Consider the following 22,416-nt stretch of genomic DNA (forward strand, 5'->3'; position numbering starts at 1 on the left):
AAACTGAGTTTCTTCCATGTGCTGAGGCCAGACCTGGATACTCTGTCCATATCTGATCAGAGAAACAAGGGCAAGCTTCTTGAGTATCTGAATTCAACATGAATTGTCCTATCAGTTTCCACATTACTCTTAGCCTAAAAATGGGGCAAAACTGAGACAAAAAAAATTTCTATAATAATCCAGTAGCATAAAGAATATCATGTGAAGTTTGCATTTTTATTCCATCTACAGACTTCACTTTTAGGTGGTATTTTTTTTAAAGATTTATTTTACTTGAAAGTCAGAGAGAGAAGGAGAGGCAGAGAGAGAGGTCTTCCATCTGCTGGTTCACTCCCCAGTTGGCCACAATGGCCAGAGCTGTGCCGATCTGAAGCCAGGAGCCAGGAGCCAGGAGCTTCTTCCAGGTCTCCCACGTGGGTACAGGGGCCCAAGGACTTGGGCCATCTTCTACTGCTTTCCCAGCCATAGCAGAGAGCTGGATAGGAAGTGGAGCAGCCAGGACTTGAACCCACACCCATATTGGATGCCGGCACTGCAGGCAGCAGCTTTACCCAGTACGCCACAGAGCCGGCCCCTTTAAATGGTATTAAAAAAAAATCTTCATTGTCCAAAAACCTCTCCCCAATGACCTTCATGCGCATATTCACCATTCACTTTTATAAACCTTACATGGTTTTAAGACCAGCCAAGAAAAAATAAAATCTGAATTAACTGTCTTGCCTTCCTTTAAAATTTGTAAATATATGGGCCCATGGCAGCGCAGGTATCCTGCAATAAATCCATATGGGGTTTGTCAATGCCTCTAATAGCAAAGTTTACTCTTCATTAAGTACTTATGCCATCTCCCCTGGTGAACAGGATGAACTGTTACCAAACGCAATTCCAGCTACTTGCATTTATCAAGTACAAACAAAGCAATAGCACTTGGTGGGTGACGACTAAACACTTCTATGAAAAAGAAGTAGGGAACCTATGCAAAGGTCTTAAGGCACTAAAACATTTCCACTACAGAACTGAGCACGATAAAATCAGGAATTACAAATCAACTAATGCTAACTGCACATGGTTAGTCTTAAAATAGTGCCTTGCCATAGGTAAGAACTCAATGTTGAGTTTGTTCAACTGGTGGTTGGATAAATTAACGAATCTAACTAGAGTAATCTCAAAAAAAAGAAAAACAAAACTCTGTAGGCCAATAAGTACCAAACATCTACAAAAACGAAACATAAAAGAATCTGCAGCAGAGTGTGTATGACATCACGAGGACTCAAACATTTCCATTAAGTTTTGAGAGTCTTTGTGTCAAAGTCCTGGGAGGAACAGAGATGAAGAAAAGAGTTCTGCCCCCAGGTTGCTCACCATCTAGAAGGGATACAACACAGCCCAGGGAAATAACCATTAGGTTCCACCTTGATGGTGCCTATTCTAAGGAGCCAGGAAAGACCCACAGTGGGTGAGGTGTCTGGTACAAGTGCACCAGGAATTCTGGGAGTTATACAAGCAAAAATAAGAACAGGGTGTGTGTTTGGGTGGAGGAAGAAAGCTTGGAGGACAGCTTAGGCAGCAATCAGTACATACACGGATGCAGAGGGGACGTGATGCGATACCCAGGAGTAGCGTATATTTAGAAAGACTGCAAACCACCAGTTTTGCATGAGATGTATAGATTTTCAAGGGCCCAGGTGACTCAGAATTCCTGCAAGAAGACTTACTTCCCACCCCAACAGCCTGTCCCAGGGTGTAGCAGTACTCGGAAGGCCTAACAAAAAGATCTCTATGGGTGGAACTCGTCTGTTAAGCTCCCAGACCTTTCTCCCGCCCTTTCCTCGGGAGATGCAGAAGCACCCACTGCTGAGGTCAGCGACCCTTGCTGCACTGACATCACTTGGGGACCTTTTCAAAAACACCGGTGTCCGCCTTCTACCCCGCCCTCCTTCCCCAAGACGTTCTGATTTAATCGGCCTGGGTGCTACATGGGCATCAGGAATCTTTAAAAGCTCCCCAGGCGATTCTACCATGCAGCAGAGCTGATGGGAGAGACCTTGGACTCTGGCTTCGGTCGGCTTGGGCTCAAACGACCCGCGATGTTACCCTGGGCAAGCAAGGCGCCCGTCTGCTCGGCTGCCCGTCAGCGAGATGCGGATAACAATCCATCTCGCAGGGCAGTTGCGAAGTTAGATGCGGTGAACTACATGGCCTGGCTCGATGCCTGACGGAGAGTAAATGCTTCGCAAGGGCTGGCTGTTTACTCTCAAGCACCAACTCTTCCTCGTCTGAGCGTCACCGTGCAATGGGCAGCATCGTCCCCACTGGGCGGCTTCAACTCCACCAACCCTTCCGCTGGACCAAATCTTCCCCGAGTTGCGCTCCGCTTCAGACCCGCCCCCTCCCCCAGGTCGCCAAGAGCGCTCTGCCCGGCCGGGGCAGCTCCCAAGGGCCAGACCCGACCTGCACAGACGCGGACCGCGCATAGGCCATCAGCCCTGGAGCCGAGCTACCCCCGGCCCCATGGGTCCTTCCAGAATCCGAGGATGTGCTTCCGAAGGCTGAGCATTTGGAGCTGAGAAACAAGCCTCGGCTGTCCCGGGACCCACTGGAGGGAGGGGAGGGAAGGAGAGGGGAGGGTTCCGCCGCGACGGGGCCGACCGCCCGGTTACCTGAGGCGACGGGCGGGGCCCGCATCGCTGGGGCGGGCGCCGCTGCCGCCGGCCGCACTTGGCCTTCCGCCTCACGCGACCCGCGCCATAGGGCCTGCGCTTTTACTGGCCCTGCCAACCGACCTCAGGAGGTCAGTCTGTTCACCCGTCAGGGACTCTCACAAGGCGCTCAGGGACGACGAAGGCCAGTCGGGCCGGCCGGCTGGGCTCTGCTCAGGCAACTTCCGACTGCCAGGGGCGGCGGCGTCAAATAACTCCCCAGCTGAGTGTGTCACTGCACATGCGCTAGGCGCATAATCAGCGACTTCTACGGAGCTGAGCCGGCAGCGTCAAATAATTCCCGAGACATGGAGCCGGAAGCTGCGCGTGCGCATCCATCCCAGAGGGCCCTGCGGAGCGCGCTCCCTCCTCCCTTTCCGGCTCACAAGTGGAGAGGGAGAAGTGAAATGACGCGAGCACCTACGTCATCGAAGTACGAAGCACGAAGCCGAAGGGGCTGTTTTCGCTGTTCAGGGAGTAAGGGGCTTCTCTGCAAATTCTAGCTTCCCCCCAGGTCCTGGGAGTCTCTTACATTCCAGCGTTACAGCACCCTTGCTTGGGGATGACGCCCTTTCCCCGCCGCGCCCTGGTTCCATTGGAAAGGCATGAATTTTGAGCACCACTCCACGCCAGGCCTGGTGCGAGTTAACAAGGTGAATCAGACATCAGATGTAGAGGTTCTCATGAGAGAGTTGAGCCCGACACAGGAGAGCGGGCACAAACAGTAGGAGCAGGAGGCAGCCTTTTGGGCACCTGCGATGCATCGTTTTGTAAACAGCACCAACCACACTGTAATTTGGTTTCCGCCTCAGCAAAGCAAATAAAGTGCAGCTCAAGGACCTTGGGAGTGTAAGGTGGAGGGGCCAGCGCTGTGGCTCACTTGGTTAATCCTGGCTCCTGGCTTTGGATCGGCGCAGCGCCGGCGGTAGCGGACATTTGGGCAGTGAACCAACGGAAGGAAGACCTTTCTCTCTGTCTCTCTCTCTCACTGTCTATAACTCTACCTGTCCCAAAAAAAAAAAAAAAAAAAAGTGTGTAAGGTGGAAACCTGGGCTTGAGAGGGATGGTGGAATTATTCGATTGGGAATTCAGAGAGGGCGGGGTCGGGTGTAGTGCTGTAGGCACAGTTTGAAAAAGGCAGGAAGGAGCTAGGACACAGACTCCTTCTCACCCTGGGGAAAGGCCGTGGAGAAAGGAGCGACAGAAAGGATCATGCAGAAGATGTTTCCTCTAGACCGCCCCACCCCCCAGCCCCAGGAAAGTAGCTACAGGAAGGAAGAAGGAAAGGGGGGAGAGGAAGTGTAGACCACTCCGTCTATTCCAACCACCTGTCTCTTGCCCTTCTTCACTACAGAGACTGAAAAGCCAGGCACACAGTCCCCAGCCTCACTGCAGGGCAGGCCGTGAGACAAGATCCTGGCCAAGAAGCTGGGCAGAAGTCCCTTCAAATCAAAAGTCCTTGGAGGAGCTGTGTCCTCACCCAGTAAATGGGTAAAATATGGCTGTGGCATAAAACGAAGACTTGTTGCACGGACTGGACAGCAGGATTTACTACTTGGTGGGGGTTGGTGGAACAGAAATACAAGTGAGACGTTCTTTTTAAAAGTGATACATTCTTTATGATTTTTTAAAAACTTGAGGACTTCACCTAAACTGCCATAAAAATAAAATACACACACACACACACACACACACACACACCTTGAAGGAAAAATAAAGACTAAAGGATCAGAGAGCTCTGAAACAGGAGCGTGGAAGAAACCGCAGAGGCACAGGAAGTGCTGCCCGAGTAATGCAGTCTGGATTCTTCAAACAGTGCACAAATTAAACCTGTTCCACAGCATGATCTTTGACCAGGAACAGTAAATCAAGAACATCTTCATGGAAACCTGCAATGTCGGAATATCACTCCGTATAGTATATTTTTGAAAAGGCCTCGCACCTGAAAAAGGAGAACGGTGGTGTAAGTTTTTGTGCCTCTTTTTCTCCCAAAGATCACCACACCAACTTGTAGGACCCGTCCCACAGTTCTTTTTTTTTTTTTTTAAGATTTATTTATTTATTTGAAAGGCAGAGTTAGAGAGAGGCAGAAGCAGAGAGAGAGAGGCCTTCCATCTGCTGGTTCACTCTCCAGATGGCCGCAACAGCCCAGCTGCACTGATCTGAAGCCAGGAGCCAGGTGCTTCTTCCAGGTCTCCCACGTGGGTGCAGGGGCCCAAGGACTTGGGCCATCTTCTACTGCTTTCCCAGGCCATAGCAGAGAGCTGGATCCATCCCAGAGTTCTTACGATGTAATCAGTGCTCCTGCCACTGAGGAGTGGACAGGAGTCCAGCCTGTGTCTCTGATGGTTCCAGCCAGTAGGGGAAGTGGTCTGTGTGACTTCCAGGCCTAGGTCATAAAGAGGATACAGCTTCCACCGGGCTTGCTGCCTAACACAACGCGCTCACTGCTGGAACCCAGCCGCTGCGTTGGGAGGAAACCCAAGCCACATACAGCAATCATGTGGAAGTGTTCCAGCTGATAGTCCTAGCAAGGGCTCAGCTGACAGCATCAATGGCCAGACTTATGAGTGAGGAAGCCATCGACTGATTCCAGTGTCCGGTTTTCCAGCCCATCCTCTACCTGATGCCAAGTGGAGCAGGGACAAGCTAACCCTGTTGATACCTGCCCATAGAGCAAATTCATGCGTAAAAAGTGTCATTATTTTGGAATGAATTTGTTTTCTTTTTTTTTTTTAAGGTTTATTTTATTTATTTGAAAAGTCAGAGTTAGAGACAGATCTTCCATCCACTGGTTTACTCACCAGATGACCACGATGGCCAGTGTTGAGCCAGGCCAAAACCAGGAGCCAAGAGCTTCATCTGGATCTACAAGATGGGTGGCAAGGGCCCAAACACTTGGATCATCTGCTGCTTTTCCCAGGCCATTAGCAGGTAGCTGGACAGGAAGTGGAGCAGCGGAACACAAACCTGCACCCCTGTCAGATGCCGGCACTGCAGACAGCCACAGCACCAGCCCCTTGGGATGATTTTACACAGTCCTAGTAACTGGAAAACTTTTCAAGAGCCATCATTGAGAAATGTGATTAACTAAACAGTTGAGTATGAGGAACATTTGTAGCCATTTTTTTACTTGTTTACTTTTTCCTTCTTTTTCAATTGTGCAGAACTGACTTGGGGTAGATGCAGTTGGACAAGTGGTTCTACTGAACCCAACACAACACTGGAACAGGTGCCCAATGACCATTTTTTGGATGGATGGAGAGAAGTTTGATTGGTTCAGCACTGGACCTACCTTCTTGCTGCTTAAAAAAAAAAAAAGATTTATTTATTTGAAAGGCAGAATTACAGAGAGGAAGAGGCAGAAGCAGAGAGAAAAAAAGTCTTCCATCCACTGGTTCACTCCCCAAATGCCCCCAAAAGCCAGGGCTGGGCCAGGCCAAAGCCAGGAGCTTCTTCTGGCTCTCCCATGTGGGTGCCATCTTCCACTGCCTTCCCAGGCACACTAGCAGGGAGCTGGATTGGAAGTGGAGCAGTTGGAACTTGAACCAGCACCCATTTGGGATGCCGGCACCACGGGGGCAGCTTAACCTGCTATGTCACAGTGCCAGCCCCTGCTTCTTGTATGATAGGTCTTAGTGAATAACACTCGGTAGCCAGTGGCAATCATACCATTAGACCCACACAACTGGGGCCCATGCTCCAGACCCTATATGTCAGAGTCCTGCATTTTGGAATATATTCCTCAAAAAATTAAGTGCCCTTCTGGGGCTGGCAATACCTACTAGGAAGGGTACCCCAAGTCGACCAAGTCCCATGTGGGTCTGGTTGGCCAGAATTTTCCACCTTGAAATGTTTTTTGTTATCGTTGTTAAGGTTTATTTATTTTATTTGAAAGGCATAGTTAAAGAGTGAGAGAGGGAGAAGTAGAGAGAGAGATCTTCCAGGCCGGCGCCGCGGCTCAATAGGCTAATCCTCCGCCTAGCGGCGCCGGCACACCGGGTTCTAGTCCCGGTCGGGGCGCCGGATTCTGTCCCGGTTGCCCCTCTTCCAGGCCAGCCCTCTGCTGTGGCCAGGGAGTGCAGTGGAGGATGGCCCAGGTGCTTGGGCCCTGCACCCCATGGGAGACCAGGAAAAGCACCTGGCTCCTGGCTCCTGCCATCGGATCAGCGCGGTGCGCCGGCCGCAGCGCGCCGGCCGCGGCGGCCATTGGAGGGTGAACCAACGGCAAAGGAAGACCTTTCTCTCTGTCTCTCTCTCTCACTGTCCACTCTGCCTGTCAAAAAAAAAAAAATAAATTAAAAAAAAAAGAGAGAGAGATCTTCCATCTGCTGTTTCACTCCCCAAATGGTGGCAACAGCCAGGACTGGGCCAGGCCAAAGCCAGGAGCCAGGAATTTCATCTAACTCCCACATGGGTGCAGGGGCCCAAGTACTTGGGCCATCGTCCACTGCATTCCCAAGCCATTAGAAGGGAGCTGAATCCCACCTTGAAGTTTTCTAAGTCTTACTTATTCCAGTCAGAGGGTCTGGCCAGGGCCAGCAATGCCATCCAGGCAAGGCAATCCAGCCCCAGCCCATCCCTTGTGTTCCTCATTTGTCACCTGTCTTCTTTAGAGTACACTTCAACACTCTCTCTCACCCCCACCCACCTCTCATCTGTATGTAGAGTCACCTCACATCTATACAATCATGCTGGCCAGCTCTGGTTCCTAGAGGGCAGCCTGGCAAGCAGCCCACTGCTGCTAGCTGGTACCACATTCTTCTCACGCAATTGTGCAGTATTAGGCGGTCCCAGTGGTGTTGACATGCTGATCTGAGATGCCACATTGGACACAGGACGAGTTCAAGGCTCTGGGCTTGAGCTATATATGTGGGTTTGGGCCTTGGCTCTGTGTTCAGACCCCCTCTGGCTTACTGCAGCCAGGGTGATGTTGGGGAGGGAGGTGTGTATGTGTGTGGCAGGCATCTTCTGCCTGTGTACCCCCACGCCAGTGGGCCCAGGACAGTCACTTGACTCCCTTGGGCAGACTCCACATCCTGTTGTCCGTCTGTCCTCCTGGAGCTCTGAAGCCTATCTCATGCATCTCAGGCTACTATAACAAAAGGCCACAGGCTGTATCATAATCAACAGACATGGATGTCTCACAGTTCTGGGCGCTGGGAAATCTAGAATCAAAGCACACGCTGATTCGGTTCCTGGTGAGGGCCCTCCCCCCAGCTTTCCTTCTCAATGTGTCCTCAGATGGCAGATGGAGGAAGCTCAGGAATATGGGTGCCAGTTCGAGTCCCGGCTGCCCCACTTCTGACCCAGCTCCCTGCTAATGTGCTTGGGGAAGCAGCAGAAGCCCCTGCAGCCATGTGGGGCATCTGGAAGGAGCTCCGGGCTCTTGGCTTCAGCCTGAAACAGCCCCAGCCATTGAGACCATTTGGGAAGTGAACCAATGGATGAAAGATCTCTCTCCCTCACTGTAACTGCCTTTCAAATAAACAAAAAAAAATATTAAAAAAAAAACTAGGAAGAGATGATCTCCTTTTTTTTTTTTTTTCAAAAAATGTATTCATTTTATTTGAAAGCCAGAGTGAGGAAGAGAGAGAGAGAAAGAGATCTTCTACCAGCTGTTCACTCCCCAAATGGCTGCAACCACTGGAGCTGAGCCAGACAAAAGCCAGAAGCCTAGAACTCCATCTAGGTCTCCCATGTGGGTGGCAAGGGCCCAAGCACTTGGGCCAAGGACCATGCAAAAGCTATCGCCATGCACCTTGTACACCCTAAGGCTGCCTTGGCTGGTATCCTCCCCCACCCACAGCCTCCTCAAACTCCCCTGAGCCCATTTTCTCCACTTTTTTTTTTTTAAGAAAGATTTTATTTAATAAATATAAATTTCATGGGTACAACTTTTGGAATATAGCAGTTCTTCCCCCCATACCTCTTCTTCCCACCCCCTCCACTCTTGATAGCACCGCTTTCCGGGCAGTCCGGATTGCCAAGCTGGGTCCTCACAAGACTACACTCATGCCCCAGAATATCTGAATACCCAAACATCCACGACACCCAAAATACCAGAACACCCACAATGCTGGAACACCCCCAGAGAGCACTAGGATTCCAGAACCCCTGACGTCTGCACGTATGAAAGGCCCGGTTCACATACATGCTTCTGCTCAGAGGCAGGGTGCCCACCACATCGGACAAGCCACGACTGAGGATGGGCTCTGGTCCGAATGCTGTGGGCAGCTTACCCCAGCGTATTGTGAGAGTTCAGTATGTTGCCCCAGTTACTAACTAGGTTGGCCAGTGTCACAAACAGGAAAGTCACCCCAGATAAGCAAAATGCCCACAGTGCCTTGTGCAACAGCCAAATTCGCAGTTTCTTAGTAATCGGCCATTTGGGGCAAGTTAAGGAAAAGACTGGGGCTTTTAGCCAGAAGGTATTGGTACCAGAAACCTAATTGATGCTAATAAGCAGGAGACAGAAAGAAAAATTGAAAAGTTTATGTAATCAAATGAGTGGGAGGGCAAAGGTCAAGGTGAACCTGCAAGACAACGCCAGGGATTGGACTCCAGGACTCCACGTCCTGCGTCCCTGTCTCTCCACATGTGGACTTCTGATGTCATCCTCACTCTAGTTTCCTGCAGATGTGAGAAATGTGGGCTGAGCTTAACCCAAACCCATCTCCATCCATCTTCCAGGGGCACTGCACGCTCACGGCAATCCCGTTCATATCACGGCCTGTGCTGAGAAAAGTTGAGATGCTGGATACTTGGCTGAGCCAGTGCCACAGAAAACACTTGACCTAAAAAGAATAGTTTTGCAGTACTTGTCTCGACTGTTGAGGAACAGTTTGGTTTTTTTCATACTATTTGTTGAACTCTTTACTTAATCTAGAGTTAATCAAATGTATATAAAGTTAATTGAAAACATATCTTAGTAAAAAATAAGAATGGGAATAGGAGAGGGAGGGAGAAGAAGGGTGAGAGGGCAGGTAGAGAGAGAAGAATCAGTGTTCCTAAAGTTGCACTTATGAAATGCATGAAGTTTATATTCCTTAAATAATAGGTTTCTGGAAAAAAAATAAATTAAAAAAATAGTTTTTCCTAACCTGTCCTCTGGAGAAGAGCGTACCATGGCGAGCCCATTCAGAGAGTTCAAAGAATTCCATCTTAACCCCTGCTGATTGGTCTCCCTAATGCATCTCAGGAAAAATCAAAAGCACTGGCTTGTGAAACTGTTGTCTGTCACACTGACTCACATCAGGCACAAGACTTAAGCCTAACAGCACAATCCACACAGGGACTGTTACGAGCACAGAGGTGTTCACAGGAACATGGAGGCTACTGAAGAGGGAGGGAGGCATCGCCTATGATACCAGAGCAAACACACTTCAGCTACTGCAATACTTGGCTGGTGGGGCTGGCGCTGTGGCACAGTGGGCTAAGCCTTCGCCTGCAGCGCCCAGCATCCCATGTGGGCAACGGTTCAAGTCCCAGCTACCCTGCTCCCAATCTAGCTCCCTGCTGTGGCCTGGGAAAGCAGTGGATGGCCCAGGTGCTTGGGCACCTGTGCTCGTTTTGGAGATCCAGAGGAAGCTCCCAGCTCCCAGCTTCGGATTGGCTCAGCTCCAGCCATTATGGCCATTTGGGGAGTGAACCAGTGAATGGAAGACTTCTCTCTCTCTATCTCTGTAACTCTGCTTTTCAAATAAATAAATAAATAAATGTTTAAAAAAATTTTGGCTGTAGGGTGAGGTCAAAATTATATTTCTGTGGGACTTGTTTCGCTATAAAAAAGCTATCTTTTCTATTTGGAAATGGCAGCATTCTTTTTTATTTTTATTTGAAAGAGTTACACAGAGAGAGGAGAGGCAGAGAGAGAGAGAGAGGTCTTCCATCCGAAGGTCCACTCCTCAGTTGGCCACAGCTGCTGGAGCTGCACCTATCCGAAGCCAGGAGCTTCTTCTAGGTCTCCCATGTGGGCGCAAAGGCCCAAGGACTTGGGCCATCTTCTACTGCTTTCCCAGGCCATAGCAGAGAACTGGATCAGAAGAGGAGCAGCCGGGTTTTGAACCGGTGCCCATATGGGATGCTGGTGCTTCAGGCCAGGGCATTAACCCGCTGTGCCACAGTGCCGGCCCCAGCATTCTTTTCAAATTACAAAACAACTGGGGCCGGCGCTGTGGGCCCGGCTTGTGGCACCAGCATCCTACATGGGCACCAGTTCATGTCTGGGCTGCTCTACTTCCGATCCAGCTTCCTGATAATGCACCTCGGAAAGCAGCGGAGGATGGCCTAAGTCCTTGGGCCTCTGCACCCACATGGGAGACCCAGGAGAAGCTCCTGGCTCCTGGCTTCAGATTGGCTTAGTTCCGGCCATTGCAGCCATTTGGGGAGTGAACCAGTGGATGGAAGACCTCTTTTCTGTCTCTATCTCTCTCTGTAACTCTTTTAAATAAATAAAATAAATCTTTGAAAAAAAATCACAAAACTCCTGCCCCACAAAAACTAGTGTTGTCTCTACCAGATCTAAATCAAATGTATCATTAAGCCTGGTTTCCTCCAGCACCTCAATGGAAGGGCGACTTACTTTACAAAGCTAGGACAGGGAATGAACTGCTTCCTTTTCCTTGTAGAGTCAAATATATTCTATTCTGGCCCCTCTGTTATGGTCCCAGTGGTTACTGGGGCCCTGATTCCCTCAGGGTGCTGCAAAAATCTGCAAGAGCTGCTTTCAGAGCCCTGGGGGGCCCTCTCGGCTCCCATCTGCAGCTGGGTGATGAGCCATTTACTTCCTTGCCAATGGGAAATTCTCTCCCAGTGAGAGATCACTGGAGCCTACACCTCCCACACACCTTCATATTTAGTGTTTTCATTACCACTCAGGTCTAGAATTTTCTAAAGCTTGTTTTGTTTTTCTCTGGACTTTAAGTTAGGCCATATATTGTAGTCTGGATGATACTGACATATTGGTATTTGAGACTTGCTTTGCAGCCATAGAAGTTAGCATGTTATGCCACAAGTAATATTTGTAAATATGCAAGCATTATTAGTAAATACTCCAAGTGTGCTTTAAAAATATATTCTTTTCAGTAGATTAAGAATCTTTGTTGGGGCCAGCATTGTGGTGCAGCAGTAAGGGTATCACTTCTTTTTGTTTTTTGTTTTTTTAAAGATTTATTTATTTTGAAAGTCAGAGTTACAAAGAGAGGGAGAGGGGGAGAGGGAGAGGAAGGGGGAGGGAAGGGGGAGGGAAGGGGGAGGGAAGGGGGAGGGGAGCAAGAGAGCTCAAGCTTCCATCTGCTGGTTCACTCGCCAGATGGCCGAAACGCCCAGTGCAGAGCCACCCGAAGCCAGGAGTCAGGAGCTTCATCCAGGTCTCCCACAGTGTGGCAGGGGCCCAAATACTTGGGCCATCCCCTACTGCTTTTCCCAGGTGCATCAGCAGGAACCCGGATCGGAAGCAGAGCAGCTGGGACACTTATCGGATGCCTTCATCTGTTGCACCCCAGGCAGACAACGTCACAGCTCTTCCTGAAGCTCAGCCTGGGTACTAGGCCACCTCCATGAGACCCCTCTCAGCTTTCCACAAGCTCAGGGGACCTGGGATGACTCCTGCAGCAGACACAGTAATAGTAGAAAGGACACTTGATATTTTATTGGCTGAGCCATGGCTTTTTTCCTGTACATGTCAGGTTCAGAAGTTCAACCCTCGACGCTGTTGATTCAGATGGGGACTATTTTAGGAAGACTAGATAATCGGCAATAATTTGAAGCAGATGGGAGCATTAGTAAAATATCCTCATTTCCCGTTCCCCAGTACAAACAGGCATCTGACGGCCTGGTACATGCTATTTATGAAGTCAGTCTCTCCCTACTCACTACACCAGCACACAGAAACCCAGCTGAGCCCCTTGGCAGGTGTCAGTGAAGTCCCTTCAGTTCTCTGAGCCTTGGTTTTCTCATTTGTAAAATGACATAAAATCAAGTCTACCTCACAGGGTTGTTGTGAAGATTAAATGCAGCCCTTATATATATAGGCTTAATATAGTGCATGGCATCTATTAAAAACTCGATCAATGGTGGCCACAATTAACACCAGCCCTGCTGGTACACCTGCAAAGTAGTAAACAAGGACATGGCGCCGCCTTAACAGATGAGTCTGTCATGATGACATTTTATATTTGTCTTTCACTGTAACTATCAACAAGTTATATATACTCATCATATAAATAATCAACATTTATGGAGCACTCAGCATGAGGCAGTCCTATGTTAAACATTTAACATGCATCATTTTCTTTAATGCTGACCATCTGGGGTAAGTGCTATTCCATGGTCAAATCAGAAACAAGTTCAGCAAGAAGGAACATGCTCCCAGGGTAGGTAGCATTGTGGTGCAACAGGTTAAGCCACCACTTGGGACACCCACATCCCATATGGGGGTATTCAGTTAAGTCCCACCTCTACTTCTTTTTTTTTTTTTAAGATTTTATTTATTTATTTGAGAGATAGAGTACAGACAGTGAGAGGGAGAGACAAAGGGAAAGGTCTTCCATCCATTGTTCACTGCCCAAATGATTGCAATGTCCAGAGTTGCACCAATCCAAAGCCAGGAGTCAGGAGCTTCCTCCTGGACTCCCACATGGGTGCAGGGGCCCAAGCACTTGGGCCATCTTCTACTGCCTTCCCTGGCCACAGCAGAGAGCTGGACTGGAAGAGGAACAGCTAGGACTAGAACCAGTGCCCATATGGGATGCTGGTGCTGCAGGATTAACCTGCACCATCCACTGGCTCCCCCCTCCCTCCACTTCTGATCCAGCTTTCTGCTAATGTGCCCAGAAGGCAACAGATGATGGCCCAAGTACATGGGTGCCTTCTACTTGTGTGGGAGAAATGGATGAAATTCCTGGCTGCTGGTTTCAGCCTGGCCCAGCCCCAGGCTGTAGAAAGCATATGAACCAGGGCACGGAAGATCTCTCTCTCTCTCTCTCTCTCAATCTTTCTGGCACTTTGCCTTTCAAATAATAAATAAATCTTAAAAAACAAAACACATTCCAGGCCTTGTAGCAATAGGGGACCATCACAATTCAACAGGTTCTTAATGATTTCCCCAGGTCACCCCCGAGTGCATGGCAGCAACACAGTGCCTGTATTCCTAGTGCGAGGCAGCCACTGGCCACATTCTCCACCCCTAGATTCCCCAGGCGTGTTTTCACCACTGGAGCTCGGGGCACTCGTGCTTTCCCTGCTCTGTCTCCAAGTCCACACCAATCATTGCCCTCTTTTCCAAACCCCCAGCCCAAATGCTCCCTAGCCAATGCAATTCCAACAGCTCCCTTCTCACCTAAGCCTGAGCCCCTAGGTGCACTGGGGCTTGCTCAACCTCTAGTCCAAATCCCACATCCTGTCTCATATTCCCCAGATGAAGCCCCAGCGTTGTGCCAAATGCAGTCTCAATGAGGGAACCCTGGGAGAGCTGACTTATTCTGTCTATACCCAGCTCTGCTGGTGCACGGAGGCACTGTTAAAAAACAAATACACACACACACACACACACAAAAAGCAGCAGGGCACGTGTCAAGTTTTACTGAGGTGGGGAAGAGGACAATGGTGTACAGCACAGGAAGTTCAACAGGAACTCTTTGTTCTAAACAGTTACAACAGCGGTAGGCAGGAGGACACGCAGACTGGCCTTGACGAAGGAAATCCAGTCCTGCTGGTCCATGGCTTCAGTGGCCCTGCTGGGGCAAGGGTCTCCGGCTGAAGGGTCTCCAATCCCGGACCCCCAGTACCCAGAGTCGCAGGGCTTTCCTTCTGTCCCACATACTCAGAGTGTAAGTTGTGCGAGGCCTGGAATGCAACATCGCTCTTCACTCTGCTATGCCACTGTCCATGGTCAACACCAAAATAATCTAAAGGAAAAGTCTGAGGGGGCCAGCAGAATGTTCATCTCAGAGATATGACCAAGTTAGCCTTCTGGCAGTAACTCACCACAAGGACGCCCCCAGGAGCCACCAGGGCCATTATCCTGGGAGAGCCAGTGTCTCTATCCCTTGGGAATTTCTCCCACAATCTCCAGATCCAAGTCCAGCCCCAGAATATGAGGCCATAGAGCAGATCACTACCAGTACTTGGACTCCAATATCATATCTGTTTTTTTTTTTATTTGAAAGACAGAGAGGCAGAGGGAGAGAGGGAGAGAGAGAGAGAGAGAGAGAGAGAGAGATGCCTTCCAGCCACTGGTTCACTCCCCAAATGGATGCAATGGCCAGAGCTGAGCTGATCTGAAGCCAGGAGCTTCCTCTGGGTCTCCCACGTGGGTGCAGGGGCCCAAGCACTTGGACCATCTTCCACTGCTATCCCAGGCCATAGCAGAGAGCTGGATGGGAAACAGAGCAGCCAGGACTAGAACCAGCACCCATATGGGATGCTGGCACTACAGGCAGAGGAGTAACCTACTGTGCCACAGCGCCAGCCCCTCCTGGTGCCACTTTTTTTTTTTTTTAGTGTTTTTAAAAATTTATTTGAAAGTCAGAGTTACACAGAGAGAGAAGGAGAGGCAGAGCGAGAGAGAGAAGTCTTCCATCCACTGGTTCACTCCCCAGTGGCTGGAGCTGCGCCGATCCGAAGCCAGGAGCCAGGAGCTTCTTCTGGGTCTCCCACATGGGTGCAGGGGCCCAAGGACTTGGGCCATCTTCTATTGCTTTCCCAGGCCACATCAGAGAGCTGTGGAAGTGGAGCAGTTGGGACTCAAACCGGTGCCCATATGGGATGCCAGCATTGCAGGCGGTGGCTTTACCTGCTACGCTACAGCACCCACCCCATGGTGCCACTTTTATTTTTCTTTTCTTTTTCTTCTTTCTTTCTCTCTCTCTCTCTCTCTTTTTTTTTTTTTTTTTTTTTTTTTTTTGACAGGCAGAGTGGACAGTGAGAGAGAGAGACAGAGAGAAAGGTCTTCCTTTGCCGTTGGTTCACCCTCCAATGGCCGCCGCGCTGCGGCCGGTGCACCGCGCTGATCCGAAGGCAGGAGCCAGGTGCTTCTCCTGGTCTCCAATGGGGTGCAGGGCCCAAGTACTTGGGCCATCCTCCACTGCACTCCCTGGCCACAGCAGAGAGCTGGCCTGGAAGAGGGGCAACCGGGATAGAATCCGGTGCCCCAACCAGAACTAGAACCCGGGGGGCCGGCGCCACAAGGCAGAGGATTAGCCTAGTGAGCCGCGGCGCCGGCCCATGGTGCCACTTTTAATTCCAACTTCCTGCTAATGCACATCCTTGGAGGCCACAGGTGATGGGTCCCTTCCACCCAGGTGATGGGTCCCTTCCACCCAGGTAGGAGACAAGAATTGAGTCCTAGGCTCCTGGCTTTGGCCTGGCCCAGTCCCGGTTATGGCTGGCCAATGACAGATCTCAATCTCCTCTCTCATCTTTCAAATAAATAAATAAGAGTTTAAATAATGAATATTTTTCTGTCTAAAACAGTCCCCTACAGGGCAACTGAGCAGGTGTGTAACTGGCAGAGAGACAGCCGGAGAGCTGGCCCTCAGGGCTCGTCCTGCTGAGGTTCCACTGGCTGGGACCCCCTGCCATGCTATCTTGACTTGCCAGTACAGCTGTCTCCCAGCAGGACGGTCAGCCTGGGCTGACCCCAGTCTGGAAGCCCATTGCTTGCCGTCCCCTGAATACTTTCCTCTGGCCCTCACAACCCCCCCTCTTTGAACGACTTCTCTAGGCCCATAACCTCCAAAAAGCTGCTTGTCTTGGAACATCTTACGGCAATGATGACATACCGCCCAACACCGTACTTAATCTGCTTCCATCATTTCTTGGACTCCTTCACCCACTAAAGTATCTAAATCTCGACACCGATGCAGCCTGGTCTCTGACAGCAAGACGCCACGCTGAGAAAGGCCAAGCCATGGCAGCCTCCTGCTCTCACGGCAGCCTGCAACGCTGGGGCTTGGGGATGCTGGCTGGCGGGAGTGTGTGAAAGCGCCAGCATTTGAAAGGGACGGGCGTGGACCCTCCAAACACGGGAAACGGCCTTCAGCACTTCCTTTCCCTGCATCACAGATGACCAGGGCACTGGCAGCCATGATCACTTTTGAATGCAGGTGCACACGAGGGCACAAAGATCCCAGGAGAAGCTGGGTGCCAGCAGCCTGTGGAACAGACTGGGCCCAGGAAAGCAACCCAGGCCAGCACAGGGCCCTGGCATTGGCCCTTGTTCCCAGTAGAAGTCCCATAAAACCTCCCTGCCTTGGGAAATCAAAGAGATGTCCCTTTGGGTAAAAATAATGGGGAAATAGGGTTGGGAATGACAGGAATCATGTGTCAGGTACAAGTCTCCTCCATCACAGCTTTGTTTTTCAAATGAAGACAGTCAGGTTGTAGATGAGTTGATGACTGAGCTACTGGCGGACAGGGACACAAAGCCAGGGACTGGGGCCTTTGATGTCCAGACCACCCATGTTCCATTACCGCTCGCTGCTGCTGACACCCAGAGGGAGGGCAGACCCCGGAGACCTCACATGACCCAAGGAGGGCCCAGCTTTGTGTCGGCAGCAGCTGCTGAAGCCGTGTGAAGGGCCGGAAGCCATCTGGGTTGCCTGGGGTGGGCACTGGATCTGTGGACCCGCAGTACCACCTTCATTTCACCTCTCATCACCACCCCCGGCCCTGGCCACAGGAGCCAGACTGCGCTCAATGCAAGAAAGCAGCACTCAATGGATGAGGGCAGAGATCTTACCTCAAGGAGACTGGGGTCTAGAATGTTCCTGACATTTCAACTCCCATGATGCCTCTGCATACAGTGGACTCACCTGCAACAGACAAAAATCCTTGAATGTGCACCTGGCTTGTCCCTGCTCAGAGCAGGGCACAGTAGTCCCCAGGAAAGGGCTTCACATAGAGGACACAGAGAGCAAGCACGCCACAGATGAGGGCATGAAAAAGGTTAGTTCTCTTTTTTTTTTTTTTAAAAAAAGGACCTTTAAAAAATATTTACTTTTTTGAAAGGCAGAGTGACACAGAGAGAAGAGAGAGAGGGAGAGGAAGGGAGACAGAGAGAGAGGGAGAGAGAGATCTTCTATCTGCTGGTTCACTATCCACATGGCTGCAATAGTTTGGACAGGCTGAAGCCATGAGCCAGGAACTCCATCTGGTCTCCTACAGGGGTGGCAGAGGCCCAAGCACTTGGGCCATCATCTGCTGCCTTCCCAGGATGCACTGGATCAGAGGTGGAGCAGCTGGGACTTGAATCAGCACTCCGATATGGGATGCTTGGCACCACAAGTGGCAGCTTCACCTGCTGCGCCACAGCGCTGGCCCCAGCAGTTCTAAATGAGGAGAAGCAGAGGGCCTGCGGCAGGGTGGGTCAGACTGACTAATGTGCAGGTCATCGCAGTAGGCTGAAGAGGAAGCCAAGGCCAGGCGTATGGGAGTGTGCCATGGCAGTCAGTCATGGAAGGAACACACACAGGCTAGTTCCCAACAGTGGGGGCAGGAAGCGAAAGCCCCACAAAGACCAGTCACGCACACACACACACATGGCAGCCCGCACGCTCTGGAGGCCTGAGGAATGTGCAAATGGAGTTGCAGTGTGAGGGCATTCCTAGAGCTGGAAGGCCAGGATAAGGCACCTCCAAACAGGGAAACCCTTTCTGCATCTCCTCTGCCTGCAGAACCAATGACCAGGACACGGACAGCCTGTGGTCACTTACGAATGCAGGGGCAGAAAAGGACAGAGGGCTGCTGAGAAAAGAGGCCAATGGCAGAAGCCCAAACGGTCAGCCAAACGAGCACAAGGACCCAAGAGCCGCTTCTATTCCTACAAAGACTCCTTTCGCGCGGTCCAGACACTGAAGCCAAGGAAGACAGCCCTGGAAGAAAACACATGCAATGCTTTGGTTGCAGGAGACAGGGGCTGACAATGTGATGTTAAGAAAACCTACCTCACTGTAGGATCCTACTTTCTGGAGGGTGACACCAAGGATCTGAGAAGGTCCCCAGGTCAGGAGGAGCAGTGATGTGACAAGACCTGGGTACAAGGGCCGGCACTGTGGCCTAGTAAGTTAAGCCTCTGCCTGCAGCTCCAGCATCCCATATGGGCACCAGTTCGTGTCCCAGCTGCTTCTCTTCCAATCCAGCTCTCTGCTTATGGCCTGGGAAAGCAGTGGAAGATGAGCCATTGTGGCCATTTGGGGAGTAAACCAGAGGATGGAAGACCTGTCTTTCCCTCTCTATGTAGCTCTACCTCTCAAAAGAAGATCTGGGTACGGCGGGATCTGATGCCCAAATCCTCCCTGATTCCAATGCAGACACTGCAGTGCCAACACACAAATGGGAGGAAGGGCTCCCAGCAGATGCTCAGAGCTCAAGCCAGAAGATCCTAAGGACACAAGCACACCAAGGCCCTAGGGAGGGTAAACCGAGGCCAGGAGGAAGCCACCCTCGCTTTGCCTCTCTTTACTTCCCAGGGACATGGACACATGTGTGCACCACGCAAAGCCCAGGATCTTACCCAGGACAGACCATACCCTGGGGAGCACCACGGTCCAGCCACCTCGTGGCAGGAGGGAGACCCCGCTCATGGGCTCCTCCGCACCGAGCTGCCTCCTCTGCAATAAGCAAGAATCTTGAGTGAGCCACCATGACGTCACCTGGCCAATGCACGCTGGGAACACGGAGACTCTGGCTCTGAAGCCAGCTGTGTCACACAGGCAGGCTGTTTTACTAACCCATTTTCTTGTCAACAAGGACAGAAGTTGACAACTCCCCTGGGGGCAACACATTCTCTGTGGCACGTGGGGCTCTTCAGATCATTTTCTGTACAAACTGATGAAACTACAGCGGTTAGAGGAGCTGTGTCTTCAGCAGGACGTGGACTCTGGGACAGGGCTGGGAGCAGGTGATGCTGGACAGGCAGTGCCTGGTGTGGCTGGGGGAGGAGCACCTGTGGTCCCCCTACAAAGGTAAGGTCCAATTTCCTCCCTACTCTGGCCCCTGCACCCATAACTGGGGCCCACCTCAAGCCAAGGGACCTCAGATGGGTGAATACTGGCAAAGAGGGAAGAACAATTTCAGGAAAGGGCTCACAAGAAAGTGCTCCCACCTTTTCTCCTCTCCTGTTTTTCTTCTGCTCTGCAGCTGCTGACCACCGAACACCTGCCAGGGGCTGAAACGAGGATGTCCATGAAGGAGGACTAGTGCTCTCCTCTCTGCCAATGCACTTCTGAGACGGCATCACGCCTTGGGACCCCAGTGGCTAAGGATCTGCAGAGGGGAGAGGAGGGAAGCGCTTGGTGAGAAATGTCCCACAGAGAGGCCGGCACAACCAGCCAGAGCTTCTCCAGACACAGCCCATGCACGCTGCCTCCTCCTCTGTCCAAGCCACACAGGCCCAGCAGGGAGCCGCGCACAGGGCGCACTCACAGGCCAGCCACCAGCTGCCAGGAGGTATCCAGAAGGTGCTGAGAGGGCGGAGGTGTGCGAACGCTCCAGGGTTCGGCAGGGACGGCGCGGACCCTCCAAACACGGGGAAGCGCTTTCAGCAGCTGCTCTCCCTGCACTATCAATGACCAGGGCACGGGCAGCCCACGATCACTTTCGAATGCAGGGGCAGAAAAGGACTGAAGAACAGAGGCCAGGCTCAGCTGAGTGTCCATGCACAAGCCCAGGGCCCTGAGTGCTATACAGGCCTCACTTCCCATCCACGTCCCATCCACTCCACCTGGGATGCCCACGTACCACATCAGAGTGCCCGGTTCTGGTCCAGCTTCCCCTGAAGGTGCATCCTGGCAAGCAGCAGGTGACGGCTCTAGTAGTTGGGGTCCTGCCACCCACGTGGGAGAACTGGATTGGGTGCCCAGCTCCTGGCTTCAGCTTGGTCCAGTCCTGGCCATTGCAGGAATATGTGGAGTGAACTGGCAGATAGACCTCTATCCACCTGTCTCTTTCAAATAAAGAAGTAATTCTTTTAAAAAATGAAAAAAAAAAAGTGCTGGTGCTGTGGTGTAGCAGGTACAGCCACCGCCTGCAGTGCCAGAATCCCATATATGCGCGGGTTCAAGTCCCAGCTGCTCCACTTCTGATCCAGCTCTCTGCTATGGCCTGGGGAAGCATAAGATGGCCCAAGTGCTTGGACCCCTGCACCCTCGTGGGAGCCCCAGAAGAGACTCATGGCTCCTGGCTTTGGATTGGTCCAGCTCCTGCCATTGCGGCCATCTGGGGTGTGAACCAGCAGATGGAAGACCTCTCTCTCTCTCTCTCTCTGCCTCTCAAATAAATAAATATTTTAAAAAAGATGAAAAATTACCTTAAAAAATTCCATCTGTGCCCATCGAGTCCACTGGCTTCTGTTTATCAACGTCTGATAAACATGCCTGAATCAGTCATTCATCTCACAAATACTGAGTACGCCCAGGCAGCCAGCACCCTGGGCTTAAAAACAAGGAACCCAGTCCAGGCCCCTGCCCTCACAGCACTCCTTCAGGCTCCCCACTCTACAGAAACGGCAAAGCTCAAGAGAAGCAGGGAACCCAGCCGGGACCTGACCTCAGCTCCTTGTAGTCCCCAAACCCAGTCCCCCACCTGCTCCACCAGGCCCCAGGCTGTGCAAGACCCCTCCCGGACGGTTCCGTTCCCAGAACGGACAGGCCAGGCGTCTTCAAGGTGCTCGTGAGCAGCAGCACGTACCTGGGTCATCCTTGGCCCTGGACAGCCGGAGCCCATCAGGGAGTGCGCGTGCGGACTCTGCAGGGGCGAAGGGGCCCTGCCTGGTGCAGAACCAGCAAAGCCGTGGGAGAGTGAGTCTGCAGCTGCGGCAGGAGCAACTAACCGCAGACCGCAAGTACCGGGCGGGGCTTCAGCGCAAGGACCGGACGCGAGTCCACACCGCTCCTCCGGGACCCCGGGAGCGTCTCTAGTCGAAACTTCTGCCAACCGGTGTGTAAAAGGCAGCTTTCCACGCCCGCTTTTAAAGGTTGCGGAAGGGAAAACGAGTGGGCCGTCCTAAAGCCGTGCGGGACATCACCTGCTCTCCAGACAACCGTCGCCTGTCTTTCCGAGTCTCGGATGCCGGGATCGGAGGTAGGGATCCGGGACGCGGGCAAAGCCTTCCTGCGCCGGCTCTCTCCCGAGGACGCACAAATCGCAAGAGGTCTAGCCGGGCGCAGAGGCCGGAGCCCTGTCTGGGCGCTGAGCTCGGACCGGTTCTCCCGCCCCGCTCGGGGCCTCGGAGTCCCCCGACGGGAGAGCAGCAGCATTAGCGGGGGTCCGCTCAGAGAAGACGTCCAGAGATGGTCCTGCGGTGACTCCCCCGGGGCGTTAGGACTGATGGCGAGGGCCGACAGCGGCACGGGTAGGTGCGGTAGACACAGGACCACACAGCGCCCCGGGAAGCGGCCGCCACCGGCTCTGCACCCGCAGAAGCGCGACTGCGGCCTCGGAGGGGGCAGCCCGAGGCAGTGCTGTCTCGGGGCCGAACCTGCGCACGCGGCCCCGCAGCGCCCCCTAACGTAGTGGAGCTGAAATTCTAACTCGCCGCTCGAGTCCTGGCGCCCAGCTTCGGTACTGCTCAACGCCCCACCCATCCACCCCATCCACCCACCCACCCATCCACCCCATCCATCCATCATCCATCCAGATCATCCACTGAACTACTACTTCCTGTGAAGGACTGGAATAAGCACTGGAGATGTAGTGCAAAAGACAGACATGATCCATA

General features: G+C 51.9%; 1 protein-coding gene, 1 long non-coding RNA gene and 3 other non-coding genes across 25 annotated transcripts in view; all 5 read right to left on the reverse strand.

Annotated features, from left to right (window-relative positions):
* Window positions 1–2,937, reverse strand: part of RALGAPB (Ral GTPase activating protein non-catalytic subunit beta) — a 108,203-nt gene extending 105,266 nt beyond the window's left edge. For 3 of the 10 annotated variants that reach the window (XM_002710810.6, XM_008256002.5, XM_070051844.2), the window contains exon 1: window positions 2,658–2,920. The gene's annotated coding sequence lies outside the window, so the exon portion shown is untranslated. Of the gene's footprint in view, window positions 1–2,657 lie in introns of all 10 variants that reach the window. The other 7 variants (XM_089307115.1, XM_070051845.2, XM_089307119.1 and 4 more) reach the window with 5 other exon arrangements.
* A 1,355-nt stretch (window positions 2,938–4,292) lies between these two features.
* On the reverse strand, window positions 4,293–22,182 carry LOC103348180 (uncharacterized). 12 transcript variants are annotated; one of them, XR_011379909.2, is made up of 6 exons: window positions 21,387–22,177; window positions 20,439–20,643; window positions 19,804–19,964; window positions 18,644–18,853; window positions 17,440–17,512; window positions 4,293–4,638 (listed from the first exon to the last, which is right to left on the reverse strand). It is a non-coding gene; the product is annotated as an uncharacterized LOC103348180 (long non-coding RNA). The 12 variants fall into 12 exon arrangements; XR_016215867.1 differs by having other exon boundaries at window positions 4,514–4,638; window positions 20,439–20,585; window positions 21,387–22,136; XR_011379907.2 differs by lacking the exon at window positions 4,293–4,638 and adding an exon at window positions 11,842–12,305.
* Window positions 16,674–16,806, reverse strand: LOC127491208 (small nucleolar RNA SNORA71). Its single transcript, XR_007919797.1, has one exon. It is a non-coding gene; the product is annotated as a small nucleolar RNA SNORA71 (small nucleolar RNA).
* LOC127491210 (small nucleolar RNA SNORA71) lies at window positions 18,291–18,422 on the reverse strand. The gene has a single exon (XR_007919799.2). It is a non-coding gene; the product is annotated as a small nucleolar RNA SNORA71 (small nucleolar RNA).
* LOC127491205 (small nucleolar RNA SNORA71) lies at window positions 20,177–20,309 on the reverse strand. The gene has a single exon (XR_007919794.3). It is a non-coding gene; the product is annotated as a small nucleolar RNA SNORA71 (small nucleolar RNA).
* Window positions 22,183–22,416: the final 234 nt, after the last annotated feature.

Source organism: Oryctolagus cuniculus, chromosome 11 (assembly GCF_051225735.1).
Source record: "Oryctolagus cuniculus isolate XC-2025 breed Fujian yellow rabbit chromosome 11, ASM5122573v1, whole genome shotgun sequence".
Taxonomy (NCBI): domain Eukaryota; kingdom Metazoa; phylum Chordata; class Mammalia; order Lagomorpha; family Leporidae; genus Oryctolagus; species Oryctolagus cuniculus.